Consider the following 24,598-nt stretch of genomic DNA (forward strand, 5'->3'; position numbering starts at 1 on the left):
GAATTCATTCAGTCTGCACTGCTATATATAAGAATTAGCCATGAGGTTTGTAGATGTTTTTCAACAAGTTGAAGAAGCTCCTTTTATTTCTAAGGGCTTATATGAGAAAAAAGTTTGAATTTTATCAAATACTTACTCTGCATCAACTGATACAATTTTATACATTTCTATCTTTAACTTATTAATATGATAACTTTCACATATTAATCCACACTTGCCTGGTCATTGTTTATGACTGCTTCCTTATTACTTTTAGATATTGCTGAATCATATTTGCTAAATGTAAATAGATTTTTGTATTTATATTCATGAGGGCAGTTAGTCTACAATGGGGTTTTCATGTTATCTTTGTCTTGTTTTGGTAGCAATATAATACCATACTTATAATTCGAGTTGATAGATATTCTGAAAGAGATCATATAGAGTTGGTATTTGCTTACTAAGTTACATTTTTGTAAAAGTGGAACTAGCCTCTGATCAGTTGGAACCTCCAGCTCACCACTGCAGGATGCAGAAAACCCCATCTCTCTCTCTCTCTCTCTCTCTCTCTCTCTCTCTCTCTCTCTCTCTCTCTCTCTCTCTCTCCAAACCCTGCCAGCTCAGAGTCTCCAAACAAAGGAAAGGCATAAAAAAGCCCAGTTCCACTTTCTTGGTGGCAACTGCAGCTTCCTCTGCTGAAGTTGCAAGCCACCCAAGTCCCCCACCTAAAAGTGCTCAGTTTTTGACCATACTCAGGCACAAACCTAGCTTGTGGCAGACAAGTCATCACTCCTCGCCTACAACCTATAATGAATGTCTCCCTGCCACAGTTGGGGGATGTAGCTTCTTTGACCTCGATCTCTGGAACTGGAGAACCCATCTAGGAGTTTCTTTGTTCAAATAAACCTGTTATTATACTTTTTCAATTCAGCTTGATTTGGCCTGCTGTGCCACCGGGAAACCTATAATGGGGGGTAGGGCAGAAAACCTATTAGCTCCATCTGGAGATTTGTTTTTTGCAGAGTTTTAAGTGGTAAGCTACTCAAATGATCTAGTCCATAGTAGGTGAATTGGGGTTCTTTTATATAGCTCATTGTACCAAAGCTGTGAAAATGTCTATAAACTTCTTTCCAGTACATATTTCCTTATTAACTTTGTCTAAAAACATTTTATATTTTAGAATTTTATAAATGAATAGTGTATTTATGTCATTTCCACCCCTTCCTCTCCCCCTCCATGTCTTCTGATTCCCCCCTCAAAATCATGACTTCTTCAATTATTATTCACATGTGCACGTGCACACACACAAGCCCAATTAATGTTGTCCATATGTGCATGTGTCTATATCTGACTACTTAGGATTGGATAACCTATCAGAAATAAAACTGATTCCCATCCTCCAACCCATTGATTTCTTGCAGTTCTTAATCTAGTGGAGGGGCTGTGTGAAATTTTTTCCACCCACTCTGGAACATCAACTGGTGTGGTCACTGCAGGTCTTGTTGAGGTAACCATATTGTTGGGATTCCATAGGTATAACATACCTGTCAGGTCTAGAAAACACTATTTCTCATAGGTCATTCTGGTCCTCTGGGTCTTTCTGAACCTCCTCTCAGAAATGTTCTCTGGGTCTTAGGTGTGGGGATGTGTTTCAGATAAATCGGCTGGGGCTGCGTACCCCACAACCAGCTGCTTTCTGCATTTTAACTAGTTGGGTCTTTCCGTAATGGTCTCCACGTGCTATGGAAAGAAATTTCCTTGATGAAGGTTGAGAGCTACACTTACATACAGGAATAAGCATAAGTATTTAGAATGTAGTTAAGAATTATACTGGCTGAGTAAAAGTGGCAGTAGTAAGTTCTCCTCTAGGATCCACGATTTCACTTGCTAGCCTCAGGTAGCTGGCTAGATTTCCAGGACCAGACCTGGTTTCCCTCCTACTGAGCAGGCCTTAAGTCTGATTTGTAGATGTATCCAATCGTCTTTTTAAAATAAAAAACACAGAGCCAATGTAAAAGAGAGAAAGCCGAGAGGTCAGAGCTCAGAGATAAAATCTTACCTCCTGCAGTGCTCCTAACTCCCCCGAGAGAGAGCTACTTCCTGTTTGTCTGTGTTTAAATAGTCTTTCTGTTCTGCCTTCTCATTGGTTCTAAACCAAACCACATGACTGCCTCATCACTGCCTGTAAGTACCGCCCTCCAGGTCTTAAAGGCGTATGTCTCCAATACTGGCTGTATCCCTGAACACACAGAAATCTACCTAGATCTTCTAACCACCATGCTCTTGCTATGGCTCTAATAGCTCTGACCCCAGGGCAACTTTATTAACATAAAATTAAAATTACATTTCAGTACAAATAAAATATCACCATACTGATTAGAAAACTATTGGTTACTGCCAATATATGAGTGCCATGCTTACACTTTCAGGCTATGTTACCATACTGGCCACTGCTGTGGTTTACAGCTGTTTGTTAAGTAGGACAATTGCTTGTTTCTCTCTGTTGGCAGCTTGCATAGCACTTTTCAGACTGTGAAAGCTAGTTCTCAGGGAGGAGCCAGAGCCAGATCAAATCTTTAAAGTCCTCTGTTCAAAGTACACGGTGTCATCAGCAATAGAAACTTACCTTCAACTTCTGGGAGGCAGCCCAGTAGCTTATACTTTTTATGAATCTCTTGCACTTACCAGACCAACAACTCAAAAGGAGGTTGCTTACAGCAGGCACCGGGGTCTCTGTCATATAGTTCATGGCTCTTGCTAGAGGCATTATTTCCCCAAGTAGAACTGCTTTATTGAAACTATATATAGTTTAGGTGCATATAAGTGTGTATGTATACTTACCATGTATTATATGTAATTTAAGTACATATAAAACAGTATGATCCCCTATGGCTTTTTAACAGATCCTTAATGTTACTTATCCCTCCCTCTCTGTATGTATTGATTACCCTACTCTTTTTCCAACTGAACCTCATACCCCAATTTCCCCCACTTCCCTTTTCATAACACTTGTTTCCTGGTGTTCCCCTTTCTAGTGTCCCGCCAATCATGTTTTACTTTCTTGATTTCTACAATTACTCCATGTTATATGTCGACATCTGAAGATTTAAAGCAAGCAACCACAGACGAGAGAGAACATGTGGTATTTCTGTTTCCCTGTCTCAGTTACTTTACTCAATGTGCTACTTTCTAGGTCCATGTAGTCACCTGCAAATGTCATGATTTAATTTTTCTTTACTTCTGAATAGTATGACAATGTGTTTTGACCACTTTTTTTCATTATCCATTCATCAGTTGAAGGACATTTGTCTCCATTTCTTAGCTATTGTGAGTAGAGTAGCAATGGACATGGTTGAGCAAGCATCTGTAGAGTAGGATGTTGAATCCTTTGAGCATTGGGAGTGGTATAGCTGGGTCATATGGTAGCAATAACTTTTTAGATTTTTGAGAATTCTCCACACTGGTTTTCTGTGTAGTGCCCCCCGTTTGCAATCCCACCAACAGTCAGTGAGGGCTTCCCTATCCCCACATTTTCTCAGGACTTGTTGTTTATTGCTTTGTTGATCTTAGCCATTCTAACTGGGATAAGATTTTTAATATAATATTTTTAATTTTTTTGAGAATTTTGTACATGCATATAGTGCATTTTTATTGACTCTCCCTTCCCAACCCCAATTCCTTCCAGATCTACCCCAACCCTTCCCAGCTTTGTGCTTTTTTTTTTTTTTTTAAACTCACCATGTCCCATTTGTGCTGCTGATGTATTCCTGGGTGAGGGGTCATCCACTGGAGCATTATCAGTTACCAGGATCTATACCTTTAAAGAGAATGACTCTCTCCCCTAGAAGCTATCAATGGTGAATAGATCTTCAGTAAGCTGTGGGGACTCATGAGTCCCTTGAACTCTGTGTTAGAGTGCTGGCTAGTTTTATCCTTTTCAGATTTTATGCAAAGAACCACAGCTGCTGTGAGCTCATGAATATAGTAGTCCTGTTGTGTACAGAAGACACTGTTTTGCTCTGGTCACCCCAACTTCTGGTTATTACAATCTTTCTGATATCTCTTCTAAGAAGCTCCCTAGGCTTTTGGAGTTCAGCTGTGATATTGATGTGCCATACTTATTCTCTTCGGTTTGACTAGTTGTGAGTGTGTGTTAACCACTGTCCACTGAACAAAGAAACTATGTGTATAGAGATATACATTTAGAGCACTTTGATACTATGTCCATTTAGCGAAATAATCGCAGTAGATTCACTCCTGTGGCCTATGAATTCCATCACCATGAGTTCTGTATGGATTTACAGTTCCAGGCATGTGGTGATATTTTAATTGTACTGAAATGTGATTTTATTTGTATGTTAGTAAAGAAAGTTTACCTGGAGATCAGAGATCATAGCGAGCCAGAGACAGCAGTCAGGCGGTGGTAGCCCACGCCCTTAGTCCGATCATATGGCAGGCAGAGTCTGTGTGGTCAAGGACACAGCCAAATGTGGTGACATGAGCCTTTAATCCCAGTACAAACCATAGAGACCAGGAGGTGTGTATAGACAAACAGTGATGAGTAAGTCATGTGGCTGGGCTTAGAGCCAATGAGAAAGCAGAAAAGGAAAGCAATAAAAACCCAAGTCACACATTAGAAGGTCTCTCTCGCGTGCGCAGGAAGCTACTGCTGGTGGTAAGCTAAAGTTAGGTGGCTTTTGCTCTGACCTCTTTGGGTTTAACTCTGTATTTGGCTCCATGTTTCTTATTTAATAAGACTGTTTAGAAATTCGTCTACACAGGCATGGGTTTTCTCCTGTGTAAATGGGCCCTAAATCTAATCAGAAATTGGTTGGCTACTCCCATAATATTCAGGTCACTATTGCACCCTGGGCATATTTTACCATTCCAGGTATTATTGTAGCTCACAGGGTTCATAGATAGGTAAAAACTATTGATCACTTTTTCCCCACAAGCAACCCTGCATAGCATCTTCTGGTCCTACAAAAGGTAGCCAACAGGTAGGAGGCTTCTCTGTCAGTACCTACTTGATTTCCCCAAGTCCAGTAACTAAGTAGTATGGTATAAGCGCTAGGGTCTTTCCATAAACTTCTTATGGGCAACTCAGAGCAATGGCAATAGCCTATATTGTTTTTTTTTTTTCCGTTGAGGGGAGGTCTCCAGGATACCCCTGATCAGCTACTCAAGGGGAACTATCCTATATTTGGCAATGGGCTTTTTACTTGACAAACTATGGTTTTGGGGATGATCATTACTCCTGTGTGGATAATTCCAATTAAAATAGTTTATATTATATAAATATGTTCATGTAACTTATAAAATATTAAGTTTCCATATGACTTTTTCAAACTCTTTAATGTTAGTTATTCCTCATCCCACCCCTTCTCCACCCTATCCTCCCACCCCTCTCCCCACTTAAACTTCCCTCTCCATCATTCTCATCTTCCCTTCCATGTCACCTGTGTTCTATGCTCTTCCTCTCTTAAGAGCCTCCTTCCTCCTTCCACCAATGGCCCTTTTCTAATTGTCTTCATTCTATAGATTCCATAAGTGAAACACACAAGTCAAAGTCTTAATGCCAGAATCCATATATGAAAGAGACTATGTGGTGTTCATATTTTTGGATCTGGGTTACCTCAGTCAGTATAATGTTTCCCAGTTCCATCCTTTTACCTGAAAACTTCATTAAGTTTTCTTTATATGTGAATAAAATTCCATTGTTTATAGGTACAAGTTTCGTTATCCACTCATCAGTTGATGGGCATCCTAGCTCTTATGAATGGAGCAATGATTAACATGAATGAGTATGTATCTTTATATTAGGGAATACAGTTCTTTGAGTATATGACTATCTATGGTATAACTGGGTCATATGGTAGATTTATTTCTAGTTTTCTTTGTTTTGTTTTTTTAAACCTCTACACTGATTTCCATAGTGGATGCATCAGTTTTCACTTCCACCAAGATTGCATGAGAATTCCCTGATCCTCAAGACTTTTTGTTGTTGTTGTTTGTTTTCTTAGTCTTAGTTATTCTGGCTAAGGTTAGATGAAATCACAAAGCAGTTTTAGTTTTCATTCCCTAAGGATGATGACACATTTTAAAGTATTTCTTAGCCAGTTTTATCTATTCTTCTGAAAACTCCCTATTCCATTCAATAGCCCAGTTTTTAGTTGGGTTGTTCGATTCTTTGTGATGTTTAATTTTTTGCTTTTTAAAAGTATATTGTAGACACTAATCCTTTGTGTGTACATTCTTTAGACTGCCTTTACAGTATATTAATAATATCCTTTGCAGTACAGAAGCATTTTAATTTCATGAAGTCACACTTGTTGATGTTGGGTTTAGTACCTGGGCAACCAGAATCCTATTCAGAAAGTCTTTACATGGGCCTGTATCCTGAGAGTACTACCTCATCTTTTTTCTAGAAGTTTCAGAGTTTTGGGTATAAAAATTAAGATTTTTGATGCACTTGGAATTAGTTAGAATGCAGGGAGTGAAAAAGGTATCAAGTTTTATTCTTCTAAATATGGATATATAGTTTTCCTAGCACCATTTGTTAAAGATACTGGCTCTTTTCCAGCTTTGGAATCTTGGTCAAAAGTCAGTAGGCTGTATGTACATTAACTTCTGTCTGATGTCTCAACTGTATTACACAATATGTCTATTCTTGTTTCAGTACTATGTTGTTTTCACTACTACGGCTCTCAAGTATAACTTGAAACCAGGAATGGTGATGCCTCTGGCAGCGTTTCTATTCTTCAGCGTTGTTTTGGCTATCTAAGGTCTTTATGAATTTATCTTTATGGATTTTATCTATATGAATTTTAAGGTAGTTACTTCAATATCTGTGAAGAGTGATGTTAGAATTTTGATGACGATTACATTGATGTATAGATTGCTCTTGGTAGGGTGACCATTTTCACAGTATTAATCCTACTAATCCAAGAGCATGGGAAATCTTCCCATCTGCTGGTGTCATCCTCAGTTTTTTTTTTTTTTTTTTTTTTTTTTTTTTTTTGCGGTTTTTACTGTCTATGTCTTTCATTTCCCTGGTTAGGTTTATTCTAAAGTATGTTCTTAGGCTGATGGAGTTCTTTGCCTGATTTCTTTCTTGGTAAATTTTCCTTGTTATATAGGCAAGGCTTCTGATTGGGGCATGCTAATTTTGGAACCTGCCAGTTTTCTGAAGTGTTTTTCAGGTCTAGGAGCTTTCTGGTGGAGTCTATGGGAACTCTTATGTGTACAATCATGTCATTTTTGAACAGGGATACTTGACTACTTCCTTTCCTATTGGTTTCACTTTTGTTTACTTGTCATATTGTTCTAGCTAGGACTTGGTGGTGGTTTGTTTTATGTCAACTTCATACAAACTAAAGCCATTTGGGAAGAGGGAACCTCAACTGAGAAAGTGCCCCCACCAGACTGACTTGTGGACAAGCTTGTAGCACATTTTCTTAATTGGTTATTGATATGGGGTGCAGCCCATTGTGATTGGTGCCATAACTAGGCAGTGGTCCTGGGTACTATAAGAAAGGAGGAACAGCAGGCTATGAGGAGCAAGCCAGTAAGCAGTACCTCTTCATTGTCTCTGAAACAGTTGCCTCTAGGTTCCTGACTGACTTCAGGGAGTTCCTGCCCTGACTTTACAGGATGATGGGATGACTATAAACTGTAAGAATTAATAGTGACCCCCCCTCCCCCAACTTGCTTTTGGTTGTGGTGTTTTACCACGGTAATAGAAAGCCTAACTAGGACAGATTTCTAGCACTATGTTGAATAGGAGTAGCAAAAGTCAACACCTTTGTCTTATTCTTAATATTAGGGGAAATGCTTCAACCTTTTCTCCATTTAATTTCATGGCAACTATAGGTTTGTTATATATGGCTTTTAATATATTGAGATATGTTTCCTCCCTTCCTACTCTTATTGGGAATTTTATCTTGGAGAAAGGTTGGATTTTGTAAAAGGACTTTTCTGCTTCAGTTAAAATGACCATATGAGGCCACTTGGCTCAGATAGGTGAAAGAAACCCATAGGCCAGCCTGGGTCCTTGCAGTCTGGACAGGCTGCTGGCTCAGGTGGGTGAAAGACAGCCACAGGCCACCAACATAGATGCCATTATGATGTTCAAATATATGGTGGAGAATTGGGAGAGGAAGAGAACCAGAGTGGTTCAAATGCTATGGAAAAAGGCAGAGTTGAAGAGATGAGAGTAGTGAAGAACAGACTGATATGAGTGGCCTGTTTGCCACCTAAGCCTAGGGTGATGTCTGGGCCTGGGCTGCTGCCAAGGGCCATGTCTGGGTCCATAGTCCCACTGCACCCAGGGTCTGTGTTGATATCCATGGCCCATGTTGCCACCAAAGGCCATAGGATGCCCAGGGTCTAGTCAACCAGGTTGGTGACAGAGCCATGCTGCCATTGGGGCCATGCTGATCTGAGTGACCTGTGCTGCCACCAAGGGTCATGGTGACATCTGAGCCATAGGCTATTACATAGGGCCATGTCTGGGTCCGTAGCCCTACTGCAGCTAGTGTCTGTTGATGTCTATGGCTCCTGTTTCCAAGGAAGACCATGCCAATGCTAAGGGTCTGGGCTGACATCTGGGGCCTTGTTGGTGTCCAAGAACCATATTGCCACTGGAGTCATGCCGATCTAAGTGTCCTGCACTGTTACCTAGGGCCAAGGTGACATCCAGGCCTGAGCTGCAGGAGAAGCCAAGTTTGGGTTCATGGCCCTGCAGTAGCCAGGGTCTGAGTTGATGTCCATGGCTCCTGTTACCACTGAAAGTTCAGATGCCCAGGGTCTGGTCAGCCACCTGAAACCATGTTGGTGTCTGAGGGCCATATGACTGCAGGGGCCATGCTGATCTGGGTGATCTGCATTACCACCAGGGGCCATGGTGATGTCCAGGCCTGAGTTGCTGCCTATAGTTATGTCTGGTCAGTGGTCCTGCTGCAACTGGGATCTGTGTTGATGTCCATATCACATGTTATCACTGTGGGCCACAGGAACCATGCAGGTTGAAATCTGAGGGCCATGCTGAGCCAGCCCCAGCCTTCACTTGCCTTAAGATAGATATCTATCCCTGGCCCTGCCCCTCACTGGATGCTGCAGCAGGAGAGCTGGCCCCACCCCTCATGGGAAAGCTGCCTTCCCCACATTTAGGCTACCCCTCACCACAGGCATGAGAGAGCTGGCTTTGATGGCATGGATGTAAGGGAACTGGCTCTGCCTCTCACCTAAGAGGGGCAGTCCCAGTGGCCTGAACTGACCAGTACAGCTACACCCAGGCCCACGTTTTGGCCTTTGGGTTCACCAACCCTCACATCTACCCCATCTATAACCTACAAGAGCGAATGAATGGATTGGTCCTGTGGAACCATGGCCATGGGATCTCCATGACTTGGGACAATGGCAAGATATCCTAGATGAGTTCCAATGAGAATCCAGTTATAATGCTCTTCCAGAGGCCAGAGGCCTTGAACCAGACCAATGAATCATAGCAGTGAACATTTGTGGGTAGGACTGATTGGACAAAAAGATATACTGCATGACATACTGCAGCTTTTGATGCCACTAGGACTAATGAAGAAGTGTTGGAGAGGCAGGAAAGATGGAGGAGCAAGGTGGTTTTTTGTTTGTTTTCTTTTTTAATTAATTTTTTGGGTTCTCTGGGTGGGGGGACATTGCAGGACTGAGGGGTGGATATGGTGGGACTAGGAGGTGAGTGGGATTAGGGTGCATGATGTGAATTTCCCAAAGAATCATTAAAGAATTGTTCTTTAAAATGACCATATGATTTGTGTCCTTGAGTCTATTTATGTGGCAAATTATGTTTATTTGTATGCACAAGTTGAATCACTTCTGTATCTCTGGAATAAAGACAACTTGATTATGGTCAGTAAACTCTTGAGTGTGTTCTTGTCATTACATTATTTAGAAATTTTGATTTTATGTTCATTAAGGAGATTGACCTGATTAACCAGCAAGAGAATATATAGAGGGGATGTTGTAAGCAACGATGGGAAATGAGTGATCCATCTGGTCAATTGGATTTAGAAGATCAAGTCAACTATCCACAAATTTAATTAGTCACCTGCTTGATAGGAGGCAAGCATTGCAATGGACTCTTGAGAGATATACATTACAAATGCTTATTAAGCCCTAACATGACCACATTATTAAGAAGCATGAGTATTTGAGATTGGTTTTGATAATTTTTGTACTGTGTGAAACTTGGATCTTACAGATGAGGAGATTTATCATTATCATGACATGTTTTCACCAGAATCTAATAACACCATGGACACAAAATGCTTAGCCCCTTAGAGTTGCTGTTGAATTCATTGAGAAACTCCATCAAGGGCTGGAGAGATAGCTCAGAGGTTGAGAGCACTGGCTGTTCTTCCAGAGGTCCTGAGTTCAATTCCCAGCAACCACATGGTAGCTCACAACCATCAATAATGAGATCTGTTGTCCTCTTCTGGCATGCGGGAATACTTGCAAGCAGAACACTGTATACATAATAAATAAATAAATGGTTAAAAAAAAACCCAACATTGATTTAAAAAAAAAAAAGCTGGGCAGTGATGGCACATGCCTTTAATCCCAGCACTCTCGAGGCAAAGCCAGGTGGGTCTCCATGAGTTTGAAGCCAGCCTAGTCTACAGAGCAAGATCCAGAACAGGCACTAAATCTACACAGAGAAACCCTGTCTCGAAAACAAACAAACGAACGAACAAACAAACAAACAAAAAAACCAACCAAACAAACAAACAGACAAACAAAACAAAAACAAAGAAACTCCATCAATTTGACAGTGCATGACATTACGTGCTCCTTAGTATAGGCAGAGAAGATGTCTGGTATGCTTACCATACATAAACTAATGATATTGTTTCAGAGATGTTTCCTCTGGGAATACCTTAACCATGGAAGCCCAAGATCACTTTACATCTTATTTCTATCCAGATTCCAAAAAATAAATAAAGGTTATATTACATGAGTGTGGTTAATGATTTACATTCGTGTTGGCAGCAGTAAGTTTGCTGCCTTAATTTTAAATGCCCTTTTTTTTTGTTCTGTCCCAGTTAAGTTGTTTGTGTGAAAAATGTGCAGTTGGGTTCTGGAGGGTGCTGGGGATCAGTTCCCCTGTGGTTTTTCCTGTTTGGAAAACAGTGTCCGGCTTGCCTCCAGATACAGAGTAACCATTCCTTGACTCCTGCTGTTAGAGGGGTATATAAGCCCATGTTGGTACCAATAAAGAGAGCTGCTTCCCTGCCAAACTGAAACTGGGTGTCCCTCGCCAGATTTTGTGCTCCAGCTGCATGGGCCGCAGCACATTCTGGTTTAGTTCACCATAAAAAGTCATTCAAAGGAGTTTTTGTAGACCTTAGATTACCTGTTAGACAATATGATTCAACTGGGATCCCATCCAGGTCTTGTCTACCACAATTCAGCTGCAAATATTAAGGGTAAAACAGGTAGTTGTTGCTTTGGGTCATGATCAAATCATTGGGCATTAGTTAACTCACTTAATGGTTGCATGCATCCATGCTGAGCCCTACTCCTGTCATCTTCTTTATGAGAAACAGTGAAAGCTAATTGGACAACTCTGGAGCCAGACCATGGATGTAAGCTTATGTTCTTAATGGTAGAAGTGGTATGTTCATTTCTTTATGCTCACTCTCTGGTATCTACTTGGGAATCTTACAATCATGACTGTTACTAATTACATATATATGTATATGTATTTGTATGTATAATACATATATATGTGTGCACATGTGAGTGTGTGTGTGTGTACTACTAGGGATTGAGATTGTTCCTAGGACCTCACACATACTGCACAAATACTCTGAGAGGTATCCCCAGCCTCGTGACCATAATTTCTCATCATGTATGATTCTTCCTGTCTTCATGCTGTTAGGCTGCTTTGTCAAGTGATTATATATCATCCCTGGGCACAAGGAGAGACTAACTTCACTGGATTTAGAGGAATCTGCCTATTCTAAGAGTCTACATTTTCTTTAATATCTACATATCACAGCAGATACTCTAAGACACAAACAGAGAAATATCAATGGAAAAAACTCAAAGAGAAGGACAATGAGAAAGGGGAAGGAAAAATACATCAGGGAAAAGAAAAGAAGGGGCAGCTATGGAGTCTGATAGGAGGATGAAGAGTAGGAAAAGAAAGATAGCATTAAGATAGACACTGATTTGAGAGGAAGTTGAACTGTTACCAGGGTGTGGAGGGAGGTGGACAGTCAGGGAGTAGACCATGTGTAGATTCAGTTCTGGGTGTGCCCCGCCAGATAGTGTGCAGACCGGGGTCCACTGCAACCCTCATTCAAAACAGTAGACAAATACATCCTCCCTTGTCCAGATGCCATTCGCAGTGTGACCCAAATGAAACAGAGAAGACAGATGAGGTTCTCTCCTTTTCAGTTACATGTTCCTATGCCTTGGCTTGCTGCCTAGATCTCAGAAGTAGGTCATCTTTGATAAAGCAATGCAGCTCACAGAGGAGGAGAGTCCTGTGCATGCTCCAGGGGCCCAAACAACAGCTGTAGGAGTCCTCAATCCAGACCAGAAAACACTACCCTAATACAGTCATAAGGACTGTCCTAAAACCTCAGAAAAGAAACTCATCATTGTTGGTAGAAATGTGAGTAGTGCAGTCACTGTGGAGAACAACACTAAAGCTTGCACCACCATGTGATCACAGTTAGTCTGTGGGGTAAGATGTGTAGACTCAGTTTTCTTGCACCAAGACCATGAAATTCCTTCTGTTTCTTTCTTTTGCTGTTTTGGGCTTACATGCCTATGCCACATGTACTGTATCCTTATATTATTTTACTTTTCTGTTGTTGTGGTAATATACCACGACCCAGGCAACCTATAGAAGGAAAGATTTGTATGGGCTTACAGAGAAATTCAGTCACATGTCCTAATCCTCTTCTCCAATTTTCTTCCTTTTTTGTTTTCACCTTCCCAGTTGCCTAATGTGAGCCTGAAAATGAGAGATTGAGAGTAGACTCCAAGCGCTGTCCTGCCAAGTGGAAGATCAGTGTATTTTTATATCAAACTTAGGAGGCAAAGCCAGCCTTCCAAGGTGGGTTTTACTTTTAATTTGGGCAACTGTTTGATATAATATATGTACTAGTTTCTAGAAAGAACTTACCAGTTTTTCTAGCTGTGTGCCTTTAACACTAGCCAGCGACCAATGGGAGTGACACTGTGATGGCTACACCTGGACAACTTATGTGACTTTGCAGTGACCAAGACTTGGAGAAATACAGATCCCAACAGGGACACAAACAATGGATTTACAGATACTAAATAAGCTGCTACCAGCAGGATCCTGTAATAGCTAGAAGCAAAGAGATATCAACCTGCTTGGGCATGCATGAAATAAACTGTTATGGTCCAATTTCATTATGAGATACACTTAGAGTTCATCAGAGTTACAGATAAGCAAGAAACACTAGGCCCTTAAATTCCCTAGCTAGTATCTAGTGCCTATTTGCTCCAGAATTCGGAGAGTTGGAAAGTTTCAGGAAGTCTGCTAAATAACTGAGTCAACAATAAGAAAAGGGAGTGGTCTCAAGGCCCAGATTATTCATTAGCTAAAACTTTGTGGCCTAAACTAAGTGGATGGGGAATATGGGAATATACAAGTACTAGCCTATGGGAAAGGACAGAACTTTCTCAGGATGGGGGACTTCAAAATGAGTATCTTATGCTAAATAAGCACACCAGACATTTTGTCTTCTCTCTATGGCAGTATCACTTTCTACAGAATGCTATATTAAGGCTGCTTCGTTTTTACTAGTCTCTCGAGTTGGTTGTTATAGAGTAAGATTCTTATTTCCTATAGTTGTGAGGTTGGAGACTTGGACCATGCTGGGGCTTGAAGCTTGTTATGTCTGCCTGCCATCCCCTAGCCTGTTTTTCTTTGAGAAATAACATTCTTTACCTTGTCCAGACTCCTTTGCTCCATGCTTTTTGTCTGCTCTTGTTTCTGCCACAGAAAGTTCTGGGAACTCTTGTTTTTGTTTTTACTTCAGTTACAATGACATAAATAGGCTAAGGAAATACATTTCCAGGTTCTTAAGTTACTGTTTTCTCTCTTCTGCATATTCTAGATTATTGATATTACTACTACCAATATGACTACTAATATAAAAAAAAACTGTTGACAGTCAGTCTATGGATAGAAAAAACCCTCTGCCTTAAAGTAATCTTATAATAGTAATTTTGGCATCTTAGTTTTAACAGGTCTTCCTTGGCTGAATTCTGTTGGGCCCTTGTAGACATCAATCTAACAGTGTTTTACTATGTACTTCTGGTTTCCCTCTCTGCTATTTGTGCTCATCCAAAACCAAAAGCAAGCCTATGATAGACAATGGTAGATCATTCTCTCAACTTTATGAAACAGAACAATTATTTTTGACTGTCTTGTGTTTTTTTTTGTTTTGTTTTTTGTTTTTGTTTTTGTTTTTGTTTTTCGAGCAGGGTTTCTCTGTGTAGCTTTGTGCCTTTCCTGGGACTCACTTGGTAGTCCAGGCTGGCCTCGAACTCACAGAGATCCGCCTGCCTCTGCCTCCTGAGTGCTGGGATTAAAGGTGTGCGCCACCACCGCCCAGCCCTGTCTTGTGTTTTCTATAATATTTTGGCGGGGAGGAACTTATAAAGCCCCATCATTTACCAATATTTATGTACACAAGCAACATTATCCAGTGTGCTTAGTTTGGATTCAGCTTTCTTTTATTAAAGCACAGAACTGTCCTCTAAGCTAAACAACAGCCATCTTCATAAGAGCACTTTTGCCTTTTTATAAACGATCACCACAGCTGGGCTTATGAATTATTGCCATTCCTTCATAGAAGGAGGAGATGGGCAAAGCCATTGGGCCCTCTTCTGAGTATTCAGCCTCTCTTCCCAGCCATTTGTATGCAGTTCTACCCTAATGACACGTGGCCTTGGAGTCCTGGGGAGGACTTAAAGTATATGGCCTGGAGAAGACTACGAAGAGGGGATGCCACCTATGTGGCCATGAGGAGGCCATATTAGGCAGTAGATTTTCTAGTGTGATTACTTTCAGGTCACTTACACTCTTGTTGGTAATACCTCATCCATGCTCTATAAGTGCTCTATAAGTAAGTTCAATAAGGTCATTGGTTCTGTGGGGTGAACATTGGTGAAATCAAACTTTGTTTCATCATTGGGAACTAATGGAGAGAGAAAAGGCATTACATAATAAGCCCCCACCATCCCCAAGAAGAAAATTCTCACAACAGATGCTAAATTTAGTTGTGAATGTTCCTATGTATTAAGAAAGGTATTAAGAAAGAAAACCAGTAAATAAAATAAAATGTTAGATGCAAGAATGGAAATATTTTTAGTAAAGAGTATTTATGATAAAGTACCAAATAGTTGGAAGTTTTTCTAGAATGTAACAGAAAGCTGGAAAGTTGAAGCCAGTTATGATGATCTGGACAAACAATATAAGGTCCCTAAAAGATGATGCTTCATGAATGATATTAAAATTTCTAGGGTCAAAATTTAATATGTTGTGGCCAAACGTCTGCCTAAGTCAACAGAGCCATTGGTATGCTTCTCATACGTAATTATAAAAGCTGGGTTAACAAAAAGAAAAATGTATGTTTAAAGTAAGCTTATTTAAAAGTTTTTGGGTTTTGTCTAATTTTTTCAAAATACTATAGAATAGTTAGAAATACCATACTGGTAAGTGACCTTCTGGGATTTTTCTTTCCTTTTCTTTTCTTTTTTCCTTCCTTCCTTCCTTCCTTCCTTCTTCCTTCCTTCCTTCCTTCCTTCCTTCCTTTCTTTCTTCCTCCTCCTCCTCCTCTTCTTCTTCTTCCTCTTTTCTTTCTTTCTTTCTTTTTTTTTTTTTTGGTTTTTCAAGACAGGGTTTCTCTGCTTTGGACAACTTTGGAGCCTGTCCTAGAACTCACTCTGTGTGGGATGACTCATCCCTCACCGACTTGAGGGCCAGACGGCTCAAACAAGTAAAAAAAAGATACTTTCTGAGAGCCAGCCTGGGTCTGCCTAAGGGTCTTAGCAACAGCAGCTGAAACATGATCTGGAGATGACCTGGCCAATGAGAGACAGCCATGTCACACCAGCAGATGCATATTCATCAGACCTCCCCCCAGGGTGGGGTGGAGGGTATATAAGGCTTGCCTCTTCCTGAATAAACTGAGCTTGTTGTTTTGACATTCTCCCAGAGTCTGTGTGGTTTGACTCTGTGCCTACTTGGCCCCCACCCCCAAAGGGAACAACAGCAAGGACCCTGCTACAACTCTGTAGACCAGGCTGGCCTCAAACTCACAGAGATCCACCTGCCTCTGCCTCCCGAGAGCTGGAATTAAAGCCTTGCACTACCACTGCCTGGCCTGGGATTTCAATAGTCATACGTGGAGGCCTATACTAATATAGTCAGAAGGATTAAATAGAGACAATATTTTGCCTCTTGCCTCCCAAGGCCTACTAGAATCCAGGGCCTAGAAGAAACTGAAGTGATAGAATTGCTATTATAATGTATTTACTAATATATTTGCTTAGGCGACATTAAGTCACATAAGTAGAATTTATTTAGCTAATAGAGCACTGTCTCCAAAACACCCCAAAGATAAGTAGTCTGCTGACCAGGTCTGTTAGGGATGAGAAAAATTCAGGGAACTAGAATGGAAATGTTTATTCACCAGGATTGATCGGCCATTGGAGTCCATTCCCATAACAAAGCAGATAGGCCCAACTTACAACCAGCCATAGTCCCCGATTCCCATACTTGAGGCATACCTTTAAAGAGCACCTCAAAGGAAGCAGCTTAAGGTCATAACCATCATTAAATCTAGGCCTGCTATTAAGTCCCCTTCCTTTTATCTGGAAAACAAGCAAGCAAACAAACAAACAAAAAACCGATTCTGTCAGGTGGACAAGATGAACCTGGGAAACAGCTATTCAAATAATAACAACACTGGTATAATTTAAAAAAATGTGACAATATTTAATGTCTGTGCTGTATACATCCCCTATCTGCCTAAGCAGCCAGACTTGCAATCTCCTGTCTTTGTTTAATTGTTCAAAGTGTAACATGGGTCAGTACCCAAAAGAGACAATGATATTAATTGTAAAATGCATAAGCTTAAGGCATAGACAAGCTAATGTAATCTTCTGTTTGGGATCAACTCTTACTTGGACATTAGCTTCAAGTAGTCAGGTGCTTTACTCAGTGAAGATATTGTCCTTCATCTTTGTGTATAGTGATTTCTCACTGGAGGCATACATTTCCACAACAAGGGAACTGTGGGGGAATTTCTGGAAATGCGCAGTAACTATGGGGATTCATGTGTGTTCTTGTTTAGAGACCCATCCCATAAACTCTAACTAGTGTCCTGTCTACACAAAGGAGGGTTAATAAGAAGGAAAAACTTCTCCAGAGCTTGCAAGTGAAGCACAACCAGGCAAGGCCTTTGACTTATTCTCAAAAAGGTGCACCAATTGGTAAAAGGAAGGCTCAAAGAGCCAGACATTCTTCTCAAGCCCAAGTGACCTCTAAGAAGGCAAGCTCACTTGAATTCATTTACTTGAGAACCTGGGGCTCATTAAGGCTAAAACTTCATAAATACCTCCCACCTTCTAAAACTTGTATGCAACGAAATGAAAATCTTTTAATCGCCCCTACCTAGTAAAACTTCTATGCAAATCTTTTAATCTCTCTCTTTTACTAAAACTATTGTTGACACAAAGGTCCACCTACTGAATTCCCAGAACTTGATGGCGTTGAGAAGTCATTCCTTTCCCCCCCTTATTCCATTTGTGTTAATTACTTTAAAAAACCAGCCAATCATGAAAGACTGTGAGGTCAGACATCAGCCAATGAGGAAAAGACACAGTAATTGCCTGCGTTTATCTTATTAGAGATGAAAGTCTCTAGTATGCTGGCTGAGTTTAAAGAAGAAAAAAAGAAAAAAAAATGTATAATAAAATGGAATTGTGATGAACTATGAACCAAAGGCTGAGGGGCCCCCAACTGGATCAGGCCCTCTAAATAGGTGAGACAGTTGATTGGCTTGATCTGTTTGGGAGGCATCTAGGCAGTGGTACCAGGTCCTGGGCTCATTGCATGAGTTGGCTGTTTGAAACCTGGGACTTATGCAGGGATGCTTGGCTCAATCTGGGAGGAGGGTACTGGACCTGCCTGGATTCAGGTTACCAGGATGATCTCAGTCCTCTTGGGGGAGGCCTTGCTCTGGAGGAGGTGGGAATGGTGGGTGGGCTGGGGGGAAGGGGAGGGGGTCAGGAAGGGGAAGAACAAGGGAATCTGTGGCTGTTATGTAGATCTGAATAGTATTGTAAAATAAAATAAAATAATAAAAAAATGGAATTGTGAGAAATGTGGGTTTTTTGTTTGTTTGTTTGTTTTTGATTGAGAGCACCTGTATCAATGACGAAAGTGGAAGAATGCAGGAACATTCCTGATAATTTGGGTCCCCACATGCACACACATGAGGTCACACCCATGTGAACATGTATATATGTATGTACTACACACTATACACACATGCATAGGGGCTGACAGAAGAGCTATGGTTTAGCATAGTGAAAAGCTCTGAGTTGGATCTCTGGCATTAAAAAAAAAAAACAAGAAAGCTAGAGAGAGAAGGGAGGCAAGGAGAGAGGGAGGGAGGGAAGTTGGGAAAGAGGGAGGGAGGAGGTGGGAAAGGAAATCTCCCTGGCCCTGATTCCACCTCAGGCATTGGTGGGATGGGATGGCAGGTCTACAGTTTATACAATTGGTGGTGAAAAGTGAAAAGGAAACCCAGAACCCTCAAATCTAATCCATATTAGTTTTGTTTTCTTTGATCGTGTTTTGTTTCCTTTAAAAATGGTCAACTGTCTCTTCACCACAGACTTACGTTCTGTTTTAATCAGCATTATCACTTACACACTTACACAAGGACTCATAGGAAGCTCATTCTGCCTTTCTCCCACTGGCAGCAAAGTCTGCCCTGGGATTCTGAGGATGCAGAGTCTGAATTATTTATGTGCTCAGCAGAGCTGATGTGAGAACCGCTGCCTCTCTGTGCACAGGGAAAGATTCATTCTTTGAATTAGTTGCTGCTGCTGGGTCAGAGCTACTCCTGAGACCAAACTCTTGATTAAGTGAAGGAGAGGCAGAGGGGGTGCTGTGCTAATGACAGTTTTATCCTTCGGACTTCAATCTGTGAGATAGACCAAGATGCTCAAACAATTGACACATATTAGTGCTATGACTTTACCGGAGTCTTTTAATGCTTCTTGTTGCCTATTTTTATCCCATTTTACTGTTAAATATATAATTTTCTTGCCCTACTTTTATACAAATCACATAAGACCAATATATGTTTATTAATTTCCTTTTCTGCCTGGAGAATGGCTGTGCTGACATTTCTGGTGATTTAGAGTCACAAACACAAATGGTTCTCTGCTTCCTGGCCACCAGGACATCCTGCTCTCCTTTCTAATGCAAATCTCCAGTGAAGCAAATTAAAAACTGGGTTTAAATAAAGAATCCAATCAACCATTTAGTTTTTCATTCAATAAAAAGTGCTAAACATTTTAGGGAGAGAGGCTTCTGGCCACAGTGAGTTTGAATGCAATACTCCTGTGCCTTGGAAGTGGCAATTCAAATTTAAAGTTCATTGTAAAATGCTCACTCAGGATGACTTTTTCATAGCCTGCCTAGCTCATCACTACTGAAGAGTGATTTTTCTTGTACAGAGTCTTGCTCACCTGTTGGAAGCAGCCTGGGCGCATTGTTCCTCTGAACAGAAGAGAGCTGGATTCCACCTTGCTGGGACCATGCTTTCCTTCACTCTGTTCTGACTGCCATGCATCTAACACACCTGGCATGTGACAGTTGTTTTGTGATCATCAATGAAAGACTGAATATCTTCTTTTCAATTCTTTATTCACTGAGAAAAGTATGCTGTGGAGTAAAAAGCAATACTGTATGAAAGTTTCCAACTACAGATCCCAATCCAGCCTTTCCAAATTCAAATACCTACATTGTCACTTGATACATGTGGGAGGTAAAGCAAGCCACTTACCTGGCTTTTGCCTTCATTTTTCTCATGTATAAACTGTGAATAATGCCATACATCTGATCTGCTGGCTTTGAAGGCTCTTCTTGTAACTAAGCTATCACTGGAAAAACTACTTGCAACCACTTGAAAAACGCCTACTAGAAGACCAGGAACTGTCAGTGTGGTGCCAGAATTTGCTGAATCTTTGTCTTTAAAATCCATTTCTTATAATGAGGCTTGAAGCCACCCCAACATGTTCTTATCAAAACAAAGCAAAATAGAAATTCTAGACAAGTGGTATATCTTCAGAAAAAAGCACTAAAGGGGAGATTTTGGAGGGAGGGGATCATCTCATATTTCAGATTAATTCACGAGCAAGTGGGTGATCGATTATGTAATGGAATCCAATCAGTTCTATTCTGACACCACTTCTGAAGTTAGTGTCCAGTTCCACAGATTGAGCTTATTCCACATTTTAGATGGCAGTCACAACTCCCAAATTGTTTAATTTATGCTTCTGGCTAATAAGTCTAAACCAAGGTTTTCTTTACAATCTCATTAGGTTTATCTCATAGCTTTGCAAAGCTCCAATAAAATTCAGGAGAACATATCTCTATAAAGGATATTACAAAGACTACAGATGGATAGGCAAGGAGAAGTCTGGGAGAATGGGTTCAGAGCTTCTGTGCCCACTGAAGGAACCACCACTAGAAACCCTATGTGTCCAGCTATCCAGAAATCTTCCTAATTGGGCTCAGAGGCTTTAACATTCTTCACAGCAGAGATGCAATTGGTAAGACTGGATATTGAAACCCAGCAAGGCCTGTGTATTGCATTCTAAGCATACCTTTCTCATGGGTAAAACATAGGACACTCCTGGAATTAGAAGAGTCTCGGGATTTATTATTGGACAAAATAGGTCACAGAATGTCTTGTGGCAAACTAAAGGTGGAAGAAGATGAGTCTCCATAGCATTTGGGAAGGGAAATTCTAATTTATGTGGTTTAAGTCAGGAGTTATGAGTCAAAACCCAAAATATACTTCATGATACCATACCTAGAAACAGACTAGTTTATATTTTAAGACATAGTTTTTAAGGTTGTACAGAAAACAGTGGAGAAAAAGGATAACATTTTATCCAAATGGTATTGGGTGAATTGTACAACCTTTCAAAGAAAGCATTAGAGCTGAGCTGCTTATAAAAAGTTGTGTATGTAGATTGCAGACATAAACTGAAAAAGCAGAATACGTGAAGGTTGCAATAAAGAAAAATAGTTTCCTGACCTTCAAAGGAAAGAAATGTATATTATTGTGATGTTAAAAGAAGGCTAATCATAAGATGAAAAGTTAGTTCATCAAGCCAATTTAAAGAAAGAACACCTGTTCTACAAAAGGTACCATTAGGAAAGTGGGAGGGGCTAGAGATGTAGCTCAGTGGAAGGGCACTTGTCTGGTATGCATGAAGCCCCAGGTTCTATCCTCAGTGTCCACAGAGAAAGAGAGGGAGGAGGGAGGGAAGGATAAAGGGAAAAAGAGAGAGAGAGAGAATTAAAATGAAGGCATGGGGAATGGTGTGAAAGAAAAGGAATAGGAGTGAAAAAAATATATCAACAATTCTCACAATCAACACAAGACTCATATCCATATTATCAAAAGTATTCCAAACAAATCTATAAGAAAAACATTCTATTACTTAATTGAAAAATAGGCATGTGTTCCAAACAAGAATTTTCTAATAGGATTGTTACTCAAAAGGGACAATAAAAACACAAAAAACTCCCAGCCTTGTTGGCAACTAGGGAAATTCAAACTGGAGTACAAGGGAGAAAGACAACAGTGTGGTGTTGAGGGTGTGGGTGTATTCTTGTTAGCGGTCTATAAATTCCCATCACTGAAATAAATTCCCATCACTGGAAATTGTCTGACATTATTACTGGAGCTGGAAATAAGAATCATAATGACAAGGGTAAACATATTTTGGAGACTGAATGGTGGTTCTAACCTCATCATACAACAGCATAGGCCAGGACTATTTCTAGCAAACTGGAGCCTATAATCACATCAATTGTGATAGATCTTCTTCCTCAGAAATTCTTCGTATTAATAATACCAAGACAGCAGCCAGCAAGGTACACAATAGCACCATATGCAAAAACTCCACACACATGGGGCAGCTTAAGTGTTTATCCATTCAAAGTGTAAAATTGATTGCAGTGAATTTGGAAGACAATGTATTATATGGTTAAGAATAAATGAACTAGAATTACAAGCATAATATAGTGTCTTACATGGTGTTGCTGTATGCAGCGGTGGTATGGCCAGATATGAAAAAATATATAATTTTAGCCAATATAAACCATAAGGCAATATCAGGATAATGTCACTGTAGTGGGAAGAATAATGTAATCCCCAAAGGTAGCATGACCTGGAGAATGTTGGTGGTTTTTATGAAGTAGGAAAATATTAGGAACTGGAATATCCCTAGAGCCCCTGGAAAGCCAGCAGCACTATGGAAGGATGTGGAGACTCTCGGAGGTGGAGCCCAGTGGGAGAAAGTTCTTAAAGGTGAATGTTCTTTAAGGAGATGCTGGCACTCTAATCACTTCCTAGCTCTTCTCTTAGCTTTTTGGCTACCACAAGGTGAGCTATTTCTTCATCATGCCACTTCTTCTATGATGTACTGTCATAGACCCAAAAGAAACAGGGCTGAAACTTCTAAGATTATGTGACCAGATAACCCTTTAAGTTATTTCTGGTATTTTGTCACAGTAGAAGAAGCTAGCAAATACACCTCCCTCATTAGCTACACAAAATAATTACATTGGAAGAACAACTAGAACATTGTCTTTTCCTTCTTGTCTCTACAGCAGACAAGGTTAATGATGTGACTGACATATATACAAGTTAAAGTCCTGTGTTGAATGTGAGAAACTGGGGGTGCTTGTTTTGGTTAAGGATCATAAAGGGCATGGGATCAGCACTCAAGCTTTGCTTTACTGAAGATATCCTTTACTGTACTCAGAGCATGTGTAAATGTCTCAAATATACTGTAATTTATGTCTCAACTATATTGTATTTTATGTATGCTATGTCTCAACTATAATGTACTTTAATTTCAGAAAATCCTACTTTGTAAAACTTACCTGATTTGTGCATTCCCTTGCAGAAAATAACTGTGATGGTTAATTATAATTGCCAACTTCACACAATATAGAATAACTTAGGACGAGAGACTCAGTAGGGGATTGTCTAGATCACATTGATTTAGGTTCATGCCCCCAGGGTGGGGATTATTTTGATTTAGTTAAATGTAGTGGGAAGACATGTTCTCTGTGAGTGGCATAGTTCTCTGGGTTTCGATCCAGAAGTGTCTAAAAAATGAGTATGCTGAATGAGAGTACACATCCATTAATTCTTTCTTCTTGCTCTTGATGGTGGATGTGATGTGACCAGTTGTTCCAAGTCCCTGCCACCTTGAATCCCCCCACAGTAGTAGATTATAATCAGGAATTGTGAGCCAAATAAACTATTCCTCCCAAATGAAACTAAGATTAATGCCAAATCAAGAGACTCAAGAGTGGGTTATCTTTATTAACTAGAAGTCATATAAAAACAAACTAGTAGAAATTTGAAATAAACTCAAAATAAAAACAATTAAGATTGGAAACACTAGCTATGTTATCAAAGGATGCTATGGTCCAGTGTTCTGTTTCTGGGAATTGAGTAAGAAAATGATTCTACAGAAGACCAAGGAGGAAGGGGTGGGTCTTTCTACTCACAGCCAAGGGTGCCTACACTCTCCTGAGCATCTGTACATGTATCCACAAGGGGCAGTGTCTCTCCCTTTGCTTCTGCTGTGAATTAATTACAAGTGGGTGGGATTAATGACCTCAAAATACTTATCTCATTTACTGACAAAGTAAAAACTTGGGAGCAAGATACATGCACACTAATTTTTTAAAGTGGAGAATGCTTAAGCAAATACAATGTAGGTATTAGGTCCAAAGTGCCCCCGCCCAAGGAAAAAAAAAAAACTTCAGTACTCCTGATAATATTGTAAATCATAGTCTGGGCTCAGCTCAGGTTGGACTCTGACTAGGTAAACAGAAGAATTGCTAACAGATAAAACCTTACACTCAGCATTCCCTACAAACCTTGTAAAGTAGATTTTGGTTTATCAGGAAAAGCCCTAACTTCCCTTATTGGCTCTTCTAGCCAACTACCTCCACAGTGAGTCATCTAGTCCTTTATTAACTCAGACATGTCCATAGCAGATCTAACTCCCCAGGCTATCCTGGCTCACATGCCCACCTCCCACTACTTTAACTCCCAGGCTGTTCCAGCTCACAGGATCCTTCCCACCACAATCTGTCTCTTTAAAATTGGCAGGTTCTCCCCACTTTTTTGGCTATTCTCTCTGCTCACTGCCCCCCAGAGATAGACTTGGCAGTTTGAATAAACCTCTTTTTCTACTCACAGAATGGTCTAGTTTGGTGGTTTCACTGTGCCCAGAC

General features: G+C 40.4%; 1 long non-coding RNA gene across 1 annotated transcript in view; it reads right to left on the reverse strand.

Moving 5' to 3' along the window:
* Positions 1 to 24,598, reverse strand: part of LOC114681947 — a 114,653-nt gene that overhangs the window by 23,683 nt on the left and 66,372 nt on the right. Inside the window, exons 3-4 of the long non-coding RNA XR_003732963.2 lie at positions 19,792 to 19,987; positions 16,816 to 16,899 (exon numbers count right to left, since the gene is read on the reverse strand). This is a non-coding gene — a long non-coding RNA (uncharacterized LOC114681947). The remainder of the gene's footprint in view (positions 1 to 16,815; positions 16,900 to 19,791; positions 19,988 to 24,598) is intronic.

Source organism: Peromyscus leucopus, chromosome 1 (assembly GCF_004664715.2).
Source record: "Peromyscus leucopus breed LL Stock chromosome 1, UCI_PerLeu_2.1, whole genome shotgun sequence".
NCBI lineage: Eukaryota > Metazoa > Chordata > Mammalia > Rodentia > Cricetidae > Peromyscus > Peromyscus leucopus.